The following is a 14,953-nucleotide window of genomic DNA, read 5'->3' on the forward strand; positions in this document are numbered from 1 at the left end:
TCATGTGGATACTAGCACTAATTCTAGTCAAAATGTTATATTGCGATGTGCTAGTCCTTGTAATTCATCTACTCACAATGTTGGTACATCTTGTGATGAATTGCTTTCCTTGCCTTGTTGCTCTAATGATGAAGCTTATACTTCCTCTAGTACTTGTGTTGAGACTAACCATGTAGAGGAAATCAAAGAGCCCAAGGCCCAAGTCACTTCTTTGAAGAAAGACTTGGAAAAGAGTCATGAAGGGAAATCCACACTCAACAATATTTTGAGTGTGCAAAAATCCCCCAATGACAAAGGTGGACTTGGATTCAACTCCAACAAGAAGAATAAGTCCAAGGTGAACAAAAGGAAGGGCCAAGAACAAGTCAAGAATTCGGCCAAGATTGTTTGCTTCAAGTGCAAAGTAGAAGGGCATCATGTTAGATCTTGCCCATTGAAGAATAAGCCCATTAGTGACAAGCAACAAGGGAAGCGTCCACAAGTACACTCTCATTCTCAACCTCAAGTTGAAGAAAAGCCTCTTCCCAAGAAGACTCAAGCTTATGCTTCTCAAGTTGAGAAATCAAGTGAGAAGAAAGTGAAGAGTAGACGTTGCTACCTATGTCGCGAGAAAGGTCACCTCGCCTCTTCATGCACTAGTGGTAACTTATCCAACCCAATTATTATTGATGATGTCTATTCTCTTGGGAAGGATAAGGTTGGCAATGTGGTTGCCAAGTTTGTTGGTACTCAAAGTCGTTTGAAGCAAAGAACCATTTGGGTAGCCAAGCCTATTGTGACTAACCTCTTAGGACCTAACTTGGTTGGGGACCAACAAGCTCAAACTTGATCAATAGGTGATGTTGGAGGTCATTGGAGACTTGGCTACATTATGAAGAATTAAGGGGACTTCATCATTCTTATTGTCTCAAGCCAAGTCATTCGGATTATCAAGTTTCTATCTTATATCCAATGTTCCTCCTTGCGGTAACTCGTGCTTAAAGTGTCTACATTGATAGTTACATGCCCCTTTGCATGTTTGGTTTCGTTCCTTGCATGTGTTTGTATATGTTGGGCTTCCAACTTGATTATCTTGAGCAATCAAGTATGTGTGTGTTGGTCTGCACATCATGTACATGTGTGTCGTTCGTTGAGCCTTTGTGCATCTTGGTCATATCTTAGTTGGCTCTTGTGAGAGATTAATGGAATATCCCATTATGGGGGAGTGATGTGCTTTGTGCACTTCACAATCCTATAAAGGTGGGTACATGGGGAATACCACTTAGTATTGATATTGCAAGCTTATCTAGTCGCTATGTGGTATGTCTTATCATGAGAAATTCAAATTCTAAATAGTCCATGAATTATCTCTTGTTGGATCCTTTTATTTGCCTCTTTTTTATCTTTAATTGGTATCACATTATGGGGGAGTAATATGCTATGTGTATATTACTAGCCTAGAAAATGTGTACATTTGAGATATTGTCATCTAGAGTTGATATTGTAAATTATCTTGTTCCTAGGTGGCATGTTAGCTCTACAAGTTGCAATTTGCTTGTTGTTTGGTGTGAAGATGATGCCGGATATCCTTGATATCTACCACCGGGAACTATTTCCATTTACTTCTTGTCTTTTGACAATTGGTACTCACTTTTGTGGTAGAATTTATTGATCATCTTTACATTGACTTTTGCTTTTTATTTTCCTTTACTCTTGCCAAGGATTGTATCATCTCCCTTTGTCTTCCATACCACTTGTGGATCTTGTTTATTTCTTGATCTTGTCTAGTGTTTTCTAGATATAGTGAAAGTGGTGATCCCACCTTGTGCATTTTGTATTCAAATGCAATTTCTCTATAATGCACTACTCGTGGGGGGAGCTATCCTATTTTCTATAAAACACTCATCTTGCGATCCTTATCAAGCATGTGTTGGTGGAAGGCAAGCCATTTTCGTTTTGGTACTTTGTGCCATCATGAAACTTTGTAGAGAGCTTGGTTTGTTTGGAACCATCCTCTCTTTTGGGGGTTTGATATCCTTTATTTAGTGGGTATCAATGGATATCTCATTCCTTGATGTATATTTTATTGATATCCTCCAAGTGATGATTTATTCATTTGGTATCTTTTCTTCACTTGGTATTTCTTTGTCATTTGGTATCGGTTCTTGAAAGTCTTGAGCATGCATATTTACTTCTTGTAGTTTCTTTGGCATGTTTTCTTTCTTTGACCCAATATATAGGGGAAGCTCCACCAAGTCTCAAATTGGATGAGATGTGCATGCAATTTATTTTCGTATCTATATGCACATTTTTATGTGGAGTTTGTCCTATGTATTGTCGGTTCTCTAACTCTTTGGTCCCAATGAGTTTGGGTACCATTTTTTTGTGTTGTTGTTCTAGGAACAATTGGAGATACATTGGAAGCTCGGCTCACTCACAAGGAAGGTGTTGTCATCATGTGCTTATTGGAGTCGAGCTAGGATGATCAATGAACTACCATCTACCTTCAATTGGTATCTACTACATCCTTCCAATGTTAACTCGGTAACAAGTATCTTCATATTCTTCATGCACACATTTCTTGTTTCAACCTTGTGTAGGTTGTATCATGGCATGTTATTCATTCATTCTTGTGATACTTGTTTTCTTTCTCAAAGCATCCCAACAATGATCTCTTGTTGCTAGTTGTGATGTCTTTGTTGTTCATGTGTGGACTTTATTTATATACAATAAGACCATATCTAGCCATGAGCTATGCTTCCAAGCAAATATCTTATTGGTATATGTATGACCTCCCTTTGGATATCTTGTTCCTCGTGTTGTAACTATTTCGGGTGTACATCCTTCTTTGTAGATATATATCATCATGATTTCGTCTACCTAGAATCTTATACACTTGAGAGAAGTTGCATATTTAGTTGATATCCTTTCTTTCACGGCCACCTTGTCTTTCTTATGTTATTTCTTTGGTGGCTCCGTGAAAGCTTTTGCCTTGAGTGCGTGTCTTCTATCGTTGCATCTTGATGCACTCTTGTGTGTGGTGGAGATCATTTTCCTCATGCTTATCTTTACGAGGTTTTTGCCATCTTAATTGTCATCCCTCGTCTTGATGCGCCTTTCATCTTCTATCTTCACCGCGGGTTGTCACAAGCATAGGTTCTCTATATGCGTATTAGTAAGCTTGTGAACCCATTTGCTAGTTGTGTGTGGGAATGATAGGCCTTGCACCGTGTGCCCCATTCTTTCAAGACTTTATTGATGCTTAATGCTCATCCGTACTTTAGTCTTCTCAAGTGTTTTACCTTGACTCACACACATCATTTTGGTTGAGCCCTTTCTTAAGTTGCCTCTTTTACTTGTTGCTCAACCATGTGTTTGTTGCAAGTACTAGGTTTTATTTCCTATATGCTCACTTACACTTGTTGTAAGTTTCTATTGATTTTGGGGGAGCTATAATTCTATTTTGTGCACTTTGTATCCAAATACAAAATTATTGATGTGCACAAATCATGGGGAGCTTCTCTAGTTTCTTTAGCACAATCCTCTGCTGATATCACAATATCTTTATTCTTGTGGCACGTAGGATGTTTGGTCTAGTTGGTTCAATTGATATCCGTTGATTACTTGCTTCAATTGGTATCTTCTGATTGCTAGTGTCTCTCTTTGTTATGTCTTTGTGGCATATCTTCCTTTAGCAATCTTGGTGCCTCAATATAGTTGGTCTTCCTCCAAGTATTACCTTTGGATATGTGTATGGCATTCCACTCTCTTGTTGAGAAATACACAACTTATGGAGGAACACAATTTATATTGGCCTTCTAAGCTTTTTTCCCATTTCGGCAATCGATACCAATGGGGGAGAAGTTTCAGAGAGTTTTGTGGATTAGTTTAGAGAGTTTTTTCTTCTTGCTTTGGTTTTGTACCTAAGCATTTGCATCTCATACACATGCATTATTGGTTGTTGCATTGCATGGTGATAAATAATTCCTTATATAAACTCTCTTGAAAGTGATTGTCATCAATTACCAAAATGGGGGAGATTGAAAAGACATGCGGTGCCCCCATGTGTGGTTTTGGTAATTGATGACAATCTCTATGGACTAACGGTTGCCTTGAGTTATATTTGAAGGATTTGTCCATAGGATTGTCTTGAAGTCCATGTGTTGGTTTCAAGGAGTTTATGAGATGGCCAAAGTGCTTTTCAAGGAATTATCCAAAGATTGGTCATGTGTGAGTTGAGATGGCCAAAGTGCTTTTCAAGGAATTATCCAAAGATTGGTCATGTGTGACTTGAGCTTATTGCAAGCATGTCTTGAAGAAGAAGATTGTGTGATCATTCATGGTTACCTTCAAGACATCATCCAAATGAGAGATGGAAAGATTCAATGTTGATCAAGACTAAGTCAAGAGTGAATCAAGTTGATCAACTCACAAAGCGTAGAAGAAGTACCGAGAGGGATCAGGTGATCCCATGGTACGGTAAGCATTGTCCATTACGCTTTGTGTACTAAACCATGGTCTACGTGAGAGTTCTTTGTGGGGTTAGGTATGTTTCCATGGTCTTGCGTCAAGAGGAAGATCTCGTACAACCCATGGAGGATGACATCAAGTGGTGATCGTCATCAAGTTTGCAGTGTGCAAGTTCAAGTGGAGCAACTCGAAGAGTGGCTCACCCATAATGGATTATGGGGGAGCAATCAAGCTTGAAGCTTGCTGTCCATTGTGGTGTCAATGGAATTGTGAAGATGTGCCAAAGAGTGGCTCACCCAGAGTGGAGTATGGGGGAGCAATCAACTAGTCTTCATCGAGCCAACACAATCAAGAAAGGTGGTCCAACTTGAGGAAGTCAAGATCGTCATAATCTAGCTCAAGTGGACTATGTGCAAGGCAAAGGTTTGCCCTTGATAGGTTTTCTATTTTACTGGTCTCATAGTGGTAGTTGGGAGACCGGGTTGTAGGATTGATTGCCGTACTATCAAGGGGGGCTCTCTAGGGAGTAGCTTGATCGTATCATTAGTCGAGAGCTCAAACCATTGCATCCTTGCATCATCTTTCTTGGTTCTTGTTTGGTTTCATTTGTGAGTCTTAGAGCTTATGGTCATCTTGATGACAAGCTTGAGTTCATCGAAAACGGAGTTCGCATGCATCTTCTATGATGTTTTCGGTGTTGGAGGTTTTACCGGTCTTATCCGAGGAAGGGTTCTCAGCATTTTATTATGGTCCTTTTCTCATTTGCTTCTTATTTATATTTCTCTCAAGATTGTGTTAGCCCTTGTCATTACCTTTCCAACAAACTTGGTTTCGTTGAATTCAGAGCTCGTATGCGAAAGTTGTGGCTGTTTTGATATTGCCTGTTTTACACAGAGAGGTTGTACCGCCCCATGGAGAGGTTGTACCGCTTGACCGGTACAACCGGTGTTTGAAGCGGTTGTACCGCTCCAGAATTGGTCCGGAGGTTGTACCGGTCATGTACCGCTCTACCACCGGACTGGCCTCTGTTGTGGTGCGGTTGTTGAGCGGTTGTGGGCCGGTTGTACCGCTTATTGCCTGTTACCGGTTGTACCGGTGCTCATAGAGGTTGTACCGCTCCTATGTTATTCTGTACATAACGGGCAGATTCGTGGGGACCTATTTAAGGGGGTCTTCTTCCCCAATGGTTCCCTATCTCTTGAGCTCGTTTTTTCCCCCATTGTTGACCTTCTTTGAGCTTGCTAACTCTCAATCCCTCCATGGATTCTTGCTAGTTTTTGAGGGGAAAGAGAGAGGAGAACTAGATCCACATTTCCACCAATCAATTTCTCCTCTATGTGAGGGGAACCCCTTGGATCTAGATCTTGGAGTTCTTGGTGTTCTCCTTCTTGTTCTTCCTCTCATTTTCCTCCCTAGCATTAGTTGCTCCGGTGGGATTTGACAGAGAAGGACTTGGGCACTCCATGTGCCCTTGCCATTGCATTTGGTGCATCGGTTTGAGTTCTCCATGGTGATACGTGGAAATGAAGTTTGAGAAGCTTATTACTCTTGGGTGTTTGGGCACCCTAGAGCTTGTTCCTCTTGGGTGCCTTGGCGCCCTAGACGGTTGGTGTTGTTCGGAGCTCAATCATTGTGGTGTAAAGCTCCGGGCAAGCGCCGGGGTCTCCAATTAGGTTGTGGAGATCGCCCCGAGCAATTTGACGGGTACCGGTGACCGCCCCCAAGGGTTGCCAAAGTGTACGGGTTCGGTGACCGCCCCCAAGGGTTGCCATTTGTACGGGTTCGGTGACCGCCCTCAAGGGTCCCTTAGTGGAATCACGGCATCTTGCATTGTGCGAGGGCGTGAGGAGATTACGGTGGCCCTAGTGGCTTCTTGGGGAGCATTGTGCCTCCACACCGCTCCAAACGGAGATTAGCATCCGCAAGGGTGTGAACTTCAGGATACATCATCGTCTCCGCGCGCCTCGGTTATCTCTTACCCGAGCTCTTTACTTATGCACTTTACTTTGTGATAGCCATATTGTTTCTTGTCATATATCTTGCTATCACATAGTTGCTTATCTTGCTTAGCATAAGTTGTTGGTGCACACAGGTGAGCCTAGTTGTTTTAGGTTTTGTGCTTGACAAATTAACCGCTAGGTTTATTCCGCATTTGTTCAAGCCTAAATCGTAATTATTTTAAAACGCCTATTCACCCCCCCTCTAGGCGACATCCACGATCTTTCAAGCATGTATAAGTTGGTTTGTCATGCATGAAAATGGTACAGATGGATAGATTGAATTTTTCTGATCATTTTTCATATATAAATTATTTCAATCTGAGCTACGGTTGAATTTCTATGAATTTTTGAAGTTTATATCATTTTCTGGAATTTCCTAATTTATTTTAATACCAGAAAATGATATATTGCGTCAGCATGATAGCAGCATTGCGTCAGCAGGTGAAAGGTGCTGACCAAGCCAAACCTGACGTGTGGGGTCCACACGTCAGTGACTTAGTTAGTTAACACGGGCTTTATTTAGTCTAATTAGGATTAGTGGGCGCCGGGCCCACTGGTCAGTGACTAACTAGGTAACTAACCTAGGTTAATTAGTGTTAATCTAATACTAACTAAAGATGTCAGGGGGGTGGCCCACGCGTTAGTGACACAAGGGGGAGGGTCAACCCCGGTCAGCGGGTCAAACCCGCCGGCGACTCGACGCCGGCGAGGCCCGAGACGGCGGCGCGGCTCCGAAAACGCCCACAGGGCACGTGGGAGGCTGTTCTTCGGCTCGTTGGAGAGCTCTTGCAGGCGTGCGTCTAGTGGTGGTGGAGGTCGGGCCTATGGTGGCCGGAGCCAACAATGGCGAGCAAGTCCGCGGCGGCCGGAGTTCGGTCGAGCTCGGGTTCGAAGCTGCAGTGGGCGTGGCGATGCGGGTGTAGCACCTACGGCCTCTACGTGGTGCGAGGAGAGGTTTGGACTTGCCGGAGCGACCATTTGGTCACCGGAGTTGCGTCGGCGACGAGCTCAGGCGGCGACAGTCACAGTCATTGGCGAGGCAACGACTACGGCATGCTAGCGAGCAAACGGAGAGGGGGAGGAGGAGCAGCAGCTCACAGCGGTCTCGGTGGGCTTGACGGCGAGCTCGGGGATGCACTAGAGACAGCGGGGCGGCGATGGGGATCCACGGCGGCCGGAGTTGAAGACGGCAGCGATGGAGGCGCTCCAGGGCCTCCCGAGGCGCGTGGCTCGACGGAGAGCTTCAGGGCGAGGTGGCGGAGCTCGCAGACACGGAGATAGGGCGAGGGGGAGGCGGTGGCTGCGGCAACGGTGGCCGGTGGCGACGGCAGCGCTCGGCCGTGAGCGAGAAAGCGAGGGAGAGTAGAGGAGAGGGCTGGGGAGAGTGAGCGGTGTTCAGGGGGGTGCGTGGCGTCGTCGGGTGCCTCCAGCGGCGAGCGGGGAAGCAGGAGGTGGCCGGCGTGTGCTCGCGCACGGCGAGCACGCACTCGGCGTCCTTCTGGCGCGGTGGAGACGACGACAGGCCTGTTGGGCCATTGGGCTGCCAGGCTGCAGGTAAGGTCCTGGTAGGTATTTCCCTTTTGTTTTCCTTTCTATTTTTCTGACATTTGTTTGGTTTTAAATAAAATACTAAACCATTTTATTTTCTTATGCCAATTTTTGCAGGGGCTAGTGGTATTATTCCAGAGCTCCTCAACTACTAGCATAATTTTTGGACAATATTATATATATATATATATATTAATATATATCCAAAGCAAATAATTATTGCATTAATTCCAAAAGGCCAAAATAAATATTTATGAGCTCCTAAAAATATTTGTTAGAATTTTACCTCTAACCAATATTTTCAGAGAGCAACATGAACATTTTCTTGGACCTTTTTGGAGAAATTTTTATCTGGGTCATTTCCAGAAATAAATTCTGAGGGTTTCACAATCCCCATTTCAAATTTAGATGGAAATTGAACATGATGCACAACTGACTAGCTGGTCTAGGTCATACCAGAACTAGGGATGTGACAACTCGCCCCCACTTGAAAGAATCTCGTCCCGAGATTCAGGAGTCGGTGGAAAGAAAGTGGGGTACTCAAGTTGAAGACGATCTTCACGCTCCCAAGTAGCTTCTCTCTCGGAAAGATGAGACCACTGAACCTTGAGAAACTTGATGTTATGACGTCGAGTGACACGCTCTGCTTGATCCAGAATGCGGACGGGGTACTCTCAATAAGTGAGGTTATCTTGGAGATCAAGCGTTTCGTGGTCCACTCCGCGGATGGGATCCGAGAAGCAACGCCTGAGTTGGGAGACGTGGAAGATATCATGTACTCGAGAAAGATGTGGGGGTAGTTCCAACTGGTAGGCAACCTCTTCTTGTTTAGCGAGAATGCGAAAAGGACCAATGTAACGAGGAGCCAACTTGCCCTTGATACCGAAACTATGGGTACCCTTCAAGGGAGTAACCCGAAGATAAGCCTTGTCACCAACTTCATAAGCCACTTCCTTATGACGACAGTCATACTGGCTCTTTTGACAAGATTGGGCTGTTTTCAAATTCTCACGAATGATGCGAACTTGCTCTTCTGCCTCCTGGATCATATCCGGTCCAAAGAATTGTCTTTCACCGGTTTCTGACCAGTTCAAAGGTATTCGACATCTTCGTCCATACAGAACCTCAAAAGGAGCTTTCTTGAGGCTGGATTGGTAGCTATTGTTATAAGCAAACTCGACGAAGGGAGACACTTCTCCCAATCCATACCGAATGAGATAACACAAGCTCTAAGCATGTCTTCGAGAATTTGGTTGACCCTTTCCACCTGACCACTTGATTGAGGGTGGAAAGCGGTACTGAAGGAAAGATGGGTGCCCATGGCAGTTTGGAAACTCTCCCAGAAATGAGAAGTGAAAAGACTACCATGGTCTGAATTGATCTCTAGTGGGACACCATGAAGTGAAACTATTCGAGAAATATATAAGTCAGCGAGCTGACTAGCAGTGATACTCTCTCGAACAGGTAGGAAGTGAGCCACTTTGGAAAGACGATCAATGACTATGAAGATAGCATTATTCCCTTTCTTGGTCCTGGGAAAGCCGGTGATGAAGTCCATACGAACTTTATCCCATTTCCATTCAGGAATAGCTAAAGGATGAAGGGTGCCAGCAGGCCTTTGATGCTCTGCCTTAACGTGACGACAAACGTCACAGTTAGAAATGAACGGAGCAATTTCTCTCTTCATCCTAGTCCACCAGAACCTCTGGCGTAGGTCCTGATACATCTTAGTGCTACCGGGATGAATTGTGAGCGAAAATTCATGAGCCTCCTTAAGAATCAGTTGTCGCAGATGTTGATTCTTGGGAACCACCAAGCGATTCTCAAAGAAAACAACACCTCGATCATCCATAGAGAAACATCCACCAACTCCCTTCCTAATGTTTCTCTTGATGCGGATAACACCCCTATCAAACTTCTGATCAGTAATGATCTGATCCTCAAGGGTAGGTTTCGCCACCAAGGTAGAAAGGAATCCGCGTGGAGCAATGTGAAGGTTAAGCTTACATAATTCCTCATGGAGAAGTGGCTGGCCCTGTTGCAACATGAGATTGTTGCAATAGGACTTATGACTTAGCGCATCAGCCATGACATTCCCCTTGCTTGGGGTGTAGGTAATTCCTAAGTCGTAACTGAGATCAACTCCAACCAACGTCTTTGCCTAAGGTTCAAATCTGGTTGGGTGAAGATATACTTGAGACTCTGGTGGTCGGTGTATATCTCGCAACGTTTACCGAGAAGGTAATGTCGCCAGGTCTTAAGTGCATAGACTACGGCTGCAAGCTCTAGATCATGTGTAGGATAATTCTCCTCATGTGGATGCAACTATCGAGATGCATAGGCAATCACATGGCGATCTTGCATAAGGATGCAACCTAGTCCCTGTCGTGAGGCGTCGCAGTAGATAACAAAGTCTTTAGTGAAATCCAGTGGCACAAGTACGGGAGCAGAAGTCAGGCGTCTTTTCAGTTCCTGAAAACTGTACTCACACTGTGGGGACCACTCAAACTTTTTATCTTTCTTGAGAAGTTCCGTGAGAGGTTTGGTCACTTTGGAGAAGTTCTCAATGAAGCGGCGACAATAACTGGCTAGGCCAAGGAAACTCCTAACTTGCTTAACCGTTTCAGGTGGAATCCAATCAAGAACGGCTTGAACTCTTTCGGGATTGACAGCAATGCCCTTACCAGAGATTACATGGCCGAGATAGGTCACTTCTAGCAACCAAAATTCGCACTTGGAGAACTTGGCATAAAGGCGGTGCTCTCTAAGTTTTTCTAACACAAGTCTAAGATGTTCGGCATGCTCTTCCTCATTCTTCGAGTAAATAAGGATATCATCGAGGTAACCCACGATGAACTTATCTAGGTACTCCATGAAGATCGAGTTCATCAAGCGGGAGAATGTAGCTGGAGCCTTGGTTAGACCGAAGGACATGACGGTGTACTCGTACTGGCCATAACGAGTTACAAAAGCCGTCTTAGGAATGTCCTCGTTTCTGATCTTGATTTGGTGGTAGCCTAACCTCAAATCCATCTTGGAGAAGACTGAGGATCCAGCGAGCTGATCATACAGATCGTTGATCCTGGGGAGCTGATACTTGTTCTTTATCGTGACCAAATTAACAGAGCGATAATCTACAACCATCTGGTCCGTACCATCCTTCTTCTTGACAAAGAGGACGGGGCAAGCCTAAGGAGAAGAACTAGGACGGATGAAACCCTTTTGCAAGGACTCATCAAGTTGTTTCTTAAGCTCGGCTAGCTCTAAGGGTGCCATCTTGTAAGGTCTCCTAGAAATTGGGGCGGTTCCGGGGATAAGATCTATAACAAACTCTACATCTCTGTCAGGTGGAATACCTGGCAGTTCCTCTAGAAAGACATCCGGAAAGTCGCGGACTACCGGGATATCTTCAAGGTCAGGAAGAGGGCTGGCATTTAGAGAATAGAGTTGACGCTTTGCAATTTTGGTGGAGACAGTGACTATCTTGCCAGAGGGGTGTGTGAGCTGAACAGACCTAGTGTAACAGTCAATCTTGGCATAATGAGCTTTCATCCAGTCCATACCCAAGATGATGTAAATATCTGAAGACTTAAGGGATATCGAGGAAGCTAGGAATACAAGTCTGTCAACATGTATTTCATTGCCATAACTTATCCTAGAAGTTTGCCACTTGGATCCAGGAGTTTGAATGAGTAGTGGGGAGGGCATATCACAAAATGACATGTCGTGCAAGCGGGCATAACTTTCGGAAATGAAGGAGTGAGATGCTCCAGTATCGAATAGAACTGAAGCTGGATGACAATTGACAAGGAGTGTGCCAAGAACGACATCTGGATCATCATGAGCGTCTTTAGCTGAGACGTGATGCACACGTCCAAGTTCAGTGGGAGCTGACTTGGCACTGAACATCTGTTGTGAAGGCTTACTACCACGGCCAACAGACTTCTCGGGCTGGGTGGAGCAACACGGGTCTGAGTGCAAATACGGGCAATGTGGCCTGGCTCTCCGCACTTGTAACAAATCTTGGAGGTATGACATGGACCCGCATTGACAAGTGGTCTACCAATAGGCATGGGTGTAGCATGTAACTGAACTGGGTGAGGCGCCACGTAAGATGGCCTCGGTGAATAACCGGGTGGAAGAGCGGAGTTCGGAACCCAAATCCGGCGCTTCTGCGAAGTAGAACCGGAAGAAGAACCCAAATCACGGGTGTGCTTACGAGACTCCTCGTAGGTGAGTTGAGTTGTCTCTGCATTAATGGCCTTGTTCACAAGAGCATGGAATGTATCACTGTGATGCAGGTGGAGATCACGACGCAACTTGGGGTTGAGACCCTTCCGGAACATAGCCTGCTTCTTGGCGTCTGTGGACACCTCTTCTGTAGCATAGTGGGCAAGGTTCTCAAATTCCCTATTGTAAGCATCAACAGCCATCTTACTCTGGGTGAAACTACAGAACTCTTCTCTCTTGCGGTCAATGAGAGCTTGAGGAATGTGATGCTCGTGAAAGGCCTTAGTGAAATCTCTCCAGGTGGTTATCTGGCCAGCTGGAAGCATAGCCTCATAGTTCTGCCACCAAAGACTAGCAGGACCTTCCAGGTGATATGTAGCATAGGTGACCTTGTCACTTTCAGCTACGTTCGCAGAACGCAGCTTGTGAGTGATACTACGAAGCCAGTCATCTGCATCGAGTGGTTCGATGGAATGATGGAAGGTAGGTGGTTTCAGACCAATGAAATCATAGATGGTCGCTGACTCTTTGCACTAGGGTGCGGTGTTCTCCTCGATACGTGCTAACAAGCAGTTCGTCTCACGCTTGTTCATCTCAACTTCTAACATGAACTTTGCCAACGAAGACTGATCGGGAGGAACCTCATCCCTACCATCTCCGTGGTTCCGGCTACGAGCAACAGAACTTCGATTAACCGGCAACATCCTAAAGAATGAAACCAAGGAAAACAAGGATGGATTCAGCATCATCATAAGGGTGTAGAATATAGTACAAGGAAAATACTATCTCTTGAACTCCTAGGACAATTCCGGCAGCATAACGGCAGTAAAATGCTCAAAATGAGACATCCTGCAAATGATGGGGTAGCACCATACTCAACATGACCACTTAAGGTTCTGAGATATTACTAAGCAGACTACACCGGAAGTACTTGAAAACTGGAATATGACTCTGATCAACCAATCCTATGGGACTACGGAGTAGTAACACATGATCCTAACAGACGGGAGAGGAAGCCTAGTTCCTTAACCCTGTAGGAAAGATAGGATGACTCAGATCAGAAGGGCATGAGGTATAAGGAGTAAAAAGAGCCTTATGTTCCCTTCCACAATCAATTCCCTTGTATAACTAAAGAATTTCTAGACTCAACCTCGACCAGGTTGGCTTGGAAATCCTACAGGAAGTCAAGCTCTAGTACCAAAGCTGTTGGGACCCCGATTCCAAGTCACATCGATCTAGCCGGTAACACCTCATATCAAATGCGGCCTCACGCACGGTATTCCCACGCGTGTCGCCTTACCCTGGCCCGGGACTGTTTGCGCCTTTTGGCTCACGTATATGATTGTGTCGCTAGCATCCATGTGACAGAGAACCCGGGCCGACATGGCTAGTCGTGAACCCAAAGCGGCACTAACCTATGGGGACATACATACATGATTCACATCGAGCATGTCGGTCAGCAGCGTGTTAATCCGGGCTGTACCACTGGGCTAACAGGACTCCCGGGAACCCGGGCTGTAGCAGGCTAGGCAGGACTCCGGATGTCACCGCGTGACATTTCCCCGAAGGGACAGACATAGAAACAAAGTGAAACACATGCCGGCCAGTCAAGTGTCCTGAGCAGTAGTGCTGGGCTAGCAGGACTCCGGTGAACCGGGCTGTAGCGGACTACTATGGCTCAAGGAAGCACTAGACTACATTTCCCCATAAGAGAGGCTGCCAAGGATAAACAACTAGATTGTCGAATCCCACAAATAGCAATACACATCACACGTACGCATAACATGCAAGTATGTGTTGTACAACATGGCATCACAACATAACGCAACTCATATAGATAAAGGCCCAGAAGAGCCACATAGTATTAAATACAAATAGGGGTCACATGACCCATCATTCAGAGCATACAAGCTACAGGCAGAAGCATTACATGTCTGGGTACAGACAACTACAAAAGAAGAGGCTAAGAGGCCTGACTATCTACAAGTCCCTCCCAAGGGCACAAGATCATAGCTGAGGTGCAAGCTACTCATCGAAGTCCAAGCGGTACTACTAGTGAGACAGATGTCTCACCTGCAAAACATAAATAAAGCAAACGTGAGTACAAAGGTACCCAGCAAGACTTACATCAGATCCTATCATACATGCTTTTGTATCAAGAAGGTAATGTGGGGTTTAGTTGCAGCAAGCCAGCTTTGACTCAGTGGTTATCCTGTTCTACGGCGACGAGAAACTTCTTTGAGGTGAGGCAGCACACACGAGTCCACTAATCACCACATCAATACACCCCTATGGATTCATCCTCGTCTTCTCACGAGAAGGCCATCCATAGCACTCACACTTGTCTTGAGCATTTTAGAGTATCCACTTTAAGTTGTCTATGTACCACGTAAGCATCCAAGAAGTCCATAACCGAGGACACGACTATTCGAATAGATCATGATAACCCTGCAGGGGTGTACTTCTTCACACACACTCTCACCACTTATCACCATGTACACGTCATGTACCTCAGCAACCTTCAAGCGGAAGCTTGGCGAGGGTGTCGGCCATGACCTGACTAACCACACAAGACTCTAGTCCAGGTTTATCGCCTATTTGGGTTCCATCCGCAAGGAGATCCGGCCGGGTTGTCGCTCACGGCCCCAAACGATATGTGCAGGGTTCCCAAGCCCACCTCGTCGGATGGATCTATGCTTGGTACACCGTGCCACTTGTGCCTAGTC

This window comes from Triticum urartu, chromosome 3A, assembly GCF_056163025.1.
Source record: "Triticum urartu cultivar PI428250 chromosome 3A, HENAU_Tu73, whole genome shotgun sequence".
NCBI classification, from domain to species: Eukaryota; Viridiplantae; Streptophyta; class Magnoliopsida; order Poales; family Poaceae; genus Triticum; species Triticum urartu.